The sequence below is a fragment of the Anomaloglossus baeobatrachus genome, chromosome 2 (genome assembly GCF_048569485.1).
Source record: "Anomaloglossus baeobatrachus isolate aAnoBae1 chromosome 2, aAnoBae1.hap1, whole genome shotgun sequence".
NCBI classification, from domain to species: domain Eukaryota; kingdom Metazoa; phylum Chordata; class Amphibia; order Anura; family Aromobatidae; genus Anomaloglossus; species Anomaloglossus baeobatrachus.
The window spans coordinates 691,622,843-691,629,429 of NC_134354.1; positions in this window are offsets into that span (position 1 = coordinate 691,622,843).

Sequence of the window (6,587 nt, forward strand, 5' to 3'; positions counted from 1 at the left end):
GTCGTTCATTTTCATAAAGTCGTTCCTGCTTCTGCGCGCCGGTTGTTCGTCGTTCCTGAGGCAGCACACATTGCTCCATGTGACACCCCGGGAATGATGAACACAGCTTACCTGCGTCCCGCCGACAATGCGGAAGGAAGGAGGTGGGCCGGATGTTACGTCCCGCTCATCTCCGCCCCTCTGCTTCTATTGGGTGGCTGCTGTGTGACATCGCTGTAACGCCGAACGTCCCATCCCCTTCAGGAAGAGGATGTTCGCCACCCACAGCGAGGTCGTTCGGGAGGTAAGTACGTGTCACGAGGGTAAACGACTTTGTGCGCCACGGGCAAAAAATTGCCCGTGACGCACAAACGACGGGGGTGGGTGCGATCGCTCATGCGATCGCACGATAAATAGGTGCATGTAACGCCGCCCTTAGGCCGGTGTCACACGGGACGATATATCGTGGATTGCATGAGCGATCGCACCCGCCCCCGTCGTTTGTGCGTCACGGGCAATTTGTTGCCCGTGGCGCACAAAGTCGTTTACCCCCGTCACACGTACTTACCTCCTGAACAACCTCGCTGTGGGCGGCAAACATCTTTTTCCTGAAGGGGTTGGGACATTCGGCGTCACAGCGACGTCACACAGCGGCCGCCCAATAGAAGCGGAGGGGCGGAGATGAGCGGGACGTAACATCCCGCCCACCTCCTTCCTTCCGCATTGTCGGCGGGATGCAGGTAAGCTGTGATCGTCGTTCCCGGGGTGTCACACATAGCGATGTGTGCTGTCTAGGGAACGACGAACAACTGACGCGCAGAAGGAGGAACAACTTTATGAAAATGAACGACGTGTCAACAAGCAACGATAAGGTGAGTATTTTTGCTCATTCACAGTGATTCGTAGCTGTCACACGCTACGATATCTCTAACGATGCCAGATGTGCGTCACGGAATCCGTGACCCCGACGACATATCACCCGATATATCGTAGCGTGTGACGCCGGCCTAACTGGAATTGCAGAACCATGTCCCTTCACAGCTAATCAGCCTGATCAGCGCACTCATTGTCCTCATGTCCCATATTCTTAAAGCCCCGCTCCAGCATTTTTTCTTTTCAGGGCTGGAGTGGTTCTTTAAATCTAAATCCCCTGCCCCTGGTCTGATACCTACTCTCTGGCGTTGTCATCCTTTTTCGGCATCTCTCCGTATCCGCGGTGCCATCTTGTGCCCATAAATTCTGACTGTCCGTAAGTAAGGAGTTATGTCACAAGCTCTCAATACAACTCCATGAGAGCCAGAACAAGGCTCTAGTAGACTTTCATTGAGTTGTGACCTCCAGCACATTCCATGAAACACTGGAGACTGAATGAAGCAACGCTGGATACAGATGAAGCTGCCATAGAGTGAGTATCAGACAGGAGGTAGGGGACTTAGATTTAAAGCACCACTCTAGCTGGGAAATGAAAAAAAAAACAAAAAAACAAACACTGGAGTCATGCTTTAAACACAATTCAGAATTAATCGACTGAATCGATGTACTGTAAATCTTAATGGTTGGCAAGCAACACTACATGATTTTATATATGCATCATACGTTTGAAGAAAAGCTTAATCAGGAAATAATCAGAAATTGACGAATAATAGTGATTATTGATCTATGGACATAGTCCAGCCCGCCACACAAAAGACCAAAACTATGTGCCCATGAGGCTTTGGGACATTAGGGCATAGTTGTGTTGTTACTTCTGGCATTCCATGGTTTATATCTTTTTACACTACTACCCAAACCATGCCAACCCCTGTATGGTGTTTTTTTTTATAAAAGTTGAACACTACCAACTTATCATCGATCAGGATTTCCCTTTTGAAGAAATGGCTGTGTGGAGTTTCTGAGTCAAAATAATAAACCACAGAACTAACAGACTACTTGGCATCAAAGTGTCTAGTAAAGGAGATATATTTATGTCTGCCAGTGCCTGCTTCATTAAACTACACAGTCTTGAGGTTTTCATATCGGAAGTTTACATTTCCTCTTACTTTGTACATCATGGGTGAGAAAACCATGGAGAACTGTAAATTCGTTGTCCTGTGTGCTTCTCTAATATCTGTGGATTACTTCACATTATTGCTTTGGTCTAGTCTAGAATTGTAGGTTAGAGGATTAAAAACTAAAAAGTTACAGAAAAAGAGATTGCAGAGAAGAAACACTTTGGTATTATTATCTTCATTTAATTTGTCTTCAATGAAAAAAAAAATTTGTCATAAAGCCAAATTGGATATAATTCCACACCAAACATAAAAAAGGGGGTGGACAAAATTATTGGCACTGTTTGAAAAATCATGTGATGCTTCTCTAATTTGTGTAATTAAAAGTACCTGTAACTTACCTGTGGCACCTAACAGGTGTTGGCAATAACTAAATCACACTTGCAGCCAGTTGATATGGATTAAAGTTGACTCAACCTCTGTCCTGTGTCCTTGTGTGTACCCCACTGAGCATGGAGAAAAGAAAGAAGACCAAAGAACTGTCTCAGGACTTGAGAATCCAAATTGGGGGGAAGCATGAGCAATCTCAAGGCTACAAGTCCATCTCCAAAGACCTGAAAGTTCCTGTGTCTACGGTGCGCAGTGTCATCTAGAGGTTTAAAGCCCATGGCACTGTGGCTAACCTCCCTAGATGTGGCAGGAAAAGAAAAATTGACGAGAAATTTCAACGCAAGATTGTGCGGATGGTGGATAAAGAACCTCGACTAACATCCAAACAAGTTCAAGCTGCCCTGCAGTCCGAGGGTACAACAGTGTCAACCCGTACTATCCGTCGGCATCTGAATGAAAAGGGACTGTATAGTTGGATACCCAGGAAGACCCCACTTCTTACCCTGAGACATAAAAAAGCCAGGCTGGAGTTTGACAAAACTTACCTGAGAAAGCCTAAAACGTTTTGGAAGAATGTTCTCTGGTCAGATGAGACAAAAGTAGAGCTTTTTGGGAAAAGTCATCAACATAGAGTTTACAGGAAAAAAAAAAGAGGTATTCAAAGAAAAGAACACGGTCCCTACAGTCAAACATGGCGGAGGTTCCCTGATGTTTTGGGGTTGCTTTGCTGCCTCTGGAACTGGACTGCTTGACCGTGTGCATGGCATTATGAAGTCTGAAGACTACCAACAAATTTTGCAGCATAATGTAGGGCCCAGTGTGAGAAAGCTGGGTCTTCCTCAGAGGTCATGGGTCTTCCAGCAGGGCAATGACCCAAAACACACTTCAAAAAGCACTAGAAAATGGTTTGATAGAAAGCACTGGAGACTACTAAAGTGGCCAGCAATGAGTCCAGACCTGAATCCCATAGAGCACCTGTGGAGAGATCTCAAAATGGCAGTTTGGAGAAGGCACCCTTCAAATCTCAGGGACCTGGAGCAATTTGCCAAAGAAGAATGGTCTAAAATTCCTGCAGAGCATTGTAAGAAACTCATTGATGGTTACCGGAAGCGGTTGTTCGCAGTTATTTTGGCTAAAGGTTGTGCAACCAAGTATTAGGCTAAGGGTGCCAATACTTTTGTCTGGCCCATTTTTGGAGTTTTGTGTGAAATAATCAATGAATTGATTTTTGTTTCATTCTCTTTTGTGTTTTTTCATTGCAAGCAAAATTAATGAAGATAATAATATCAAAGTATTCCTGATTGCAATCATTTTCAGGAAGAAACTGAGTATTATCTGACAGAATTGCATGGGTGCCAATACTTTTGGCCAGCACTGTATATTCGAAGCTGATTTTACTAGGTAGCAAGTTGGGCAGTTGTCCAAGACTCCCATTTCTTACAAGGATTGGACACCTAGGGTGGAGAGAGGAAAAACATTTCACTTCTCGATACACTGCAGTAGCCAAACAGACTGATCAATTACCGTGAGCACTCTACTGTTTTATAAAAGATGTTATCCACTACTTTTTATATTAATTTCCTATCCTTAGGACAGGCCTTTAATATTTGACCAACACCCCCACAAATCAGCAGTTACCAGCACTAGTGGTAGCCAGAAGTTCAATGCCGCAGCTCCATGAAAATTACAGTGGCCAAATCAGGCTACTACAGATCCAACCTCTTTTCATTTGCTGTAACCCCAAGTTCAGATACCAATGGCCTATCCTTATCCTAACGAAAGACCATCAATAAAAAAGTTGTGGAGTTGTGGCCAACCACGTTAGGTGATGCATTAGTTTTTAGTGACATATAGCGCTTTGCATTTTGCCCAACAAGATCAACTTTGGTTTGATCTAACCAGAAAACCTTCTGGTCAGATGAAACATGGGCTTGGTAGCCTGCTCCCTACTGTCTACTAACAGCGAGCCCCCAGAAAATATCTGCTTCCCTGCTGTCCGAGAAGAAGGGGCTTGCCCCCATTCCACCCCCCGTTACGCCCCCTGTTTTTGGACTTACTGGAACTAATGTGGGGTATGGATTTATATTATATAGAAGCTTTGAGGAGACTTTCCCCATCATTAATGCATTTGCTTTGATAAAATCTGGCCAGCTTTCTCGAGGAGGGGATTACCCTGCAGTTTTGATATCAAAAAGAGCTGGCTGACTTGAAAGAAGATTTGGGGAATTCAAGGATGTTTGGATTTTATCCCAAAGTCTCTGCTTGAATGTCTTTCTGTCTTTGATCAAAATTTCCAAATAAGTAATGGTATTACTTTGGTGTCTCATTTGTTTGAGAAAGGGAAAATATATTCTTCGGAAGAATTGGGGTATAAATATAAAATGGGTAATACGGTTATTTTTGCACTTGCATAATGCTATCATTAGCACATATAAGAAAGATACATTATTGATTTGTTAATATTCTGAGATAGATTTTCTAACAGTAGGTAGTAGAGGGGGAAACACAAAGTTGGCTTTATAAATTTACGGTTAGAATTCTTTCTGACACCATTGTTTTAAATTCACCATTTGTTTGGGAGAGAAATAACTTGTGATCTAATGCACAATGGGCTGATATACTTGGAAAAGTTAGAAAAACCTCTTTGTGCAAAAATCACAGTTTTATTAAATTTCATTTTGTTTACAAGTTGTATGTTATACCAGAAGTTTTTAATAAGATCGGATTTAAAGTATAAGGGTATGTGCGCACGTTGCTTTTTACCTGCTTTTTTGCTGCTTTTTCTTCTGCGCTGTTTAATGCCAAAATGGATGTGTTCTTCTATTCAAGCAAAGTCTATGGGAATTTGGGTTTCTTGTTCACACTATGTTGTTCAAAATGCTGCCTTTTTGTGGCAGAACTTTGGTCAAAAACTCAGCTTTGCAGTGCAAAACCCAAATGGCAAAAACAATTGACATGTTGCTTCTTTGAAAAGCTGAGTTTTTGACCAAAGTTCTGCCACAAAAAGGCAGCATTTTGAACAACATAGTGTGAACAAGAAACCCAAATTCCCATAGACTTTGCTTGAATAGAAGAACACATCCATTTTGGCATTAAACAGCGCAGAAGAAAAAGCAGCAAAAAAGCAGGTAAAAAGCAGGTAAAAAGCAACGTGCGCACATACCCTAACAGTTTTTGCCATAAGGGTATGTGCGCACGTTGCTTTTTACCTGCTTTTTACCTGCTTTTTTGCTGCTTTTTCTTCTGCGCTGTTTAATGCCAAAATGGATGTGTTCTTCTATTCAAGCAAAGTCTATGGGAATTTGGGTTTCTTGTTCACACTATGTTGTTCAAAATGCTGCCTTTTTGTGGCAGAACTTTGGTCAAAAACTCAGCTTTGCAGTGCAAAACCCAAATGGCAAAAACAATTGACATGTTGCTTCTTTGAAAAGCTGAGTTTTTGACCAAAGTTCTGCCACAAAAAGGCAGCATTTTGAACAACATAGTGTGAACAAGAAACCCAAATTCCCATAGACTTTGCTTGAATAGAAGAACACATCCATTTTGGCATTAAACAGCGCAGAAGAAAAAGCAGCAAAAAAGCAGGTAAAAAGCAGGTAAAAAGCAACGTGCGCACATACCCTTAATGTAAAAAATCTAGAGTCAGTTTTATACACTTGGTCTGGGGATGTGGTTCTTTCAATACTAGAATGGTTTTTTTGACGATATGGTTTGCACTATTTAAGGGTATTATAATGAGAAGGTGGTCACCATGATCACTAAACGTTTTTTCATTGCAAGATTATTAGGCATGTGCGCACTTTGCGTTCAGTTACTTGCAGTTGTAAACGCATCCTCTGGCAGAAATTGTCTTTGTCAAATTTGGTTTTGACAACAAAAACGAAAAAATGACGCGTGCGTTTTGACCGCGTTTTGCAACTTCTCATTGACCCTAATGTTAGCAAAACGCTGCCAAAATGGCAAAAACAATTGACATGCTGCTCCTTTAAACGCAGAGATTTTGCCAAATTTTCTGCAACTAAAACACTGCGTTTTTAAAAGAATTGTGCGCACAAGAAATCCCAATTTCCCATAGACTTTGCCTGGAAATCAAACCGCTGCAGTTGAAAACGCTGTGGAAACGCATGAAAAAACGCAACGTGCGCACACAGCCTTTAAGGTGTTGTCTGAGACTTTACTTATTTTTGCCTACAGTGCCTACAAGTAGTATTCAACCCCCTGCAGATTTAG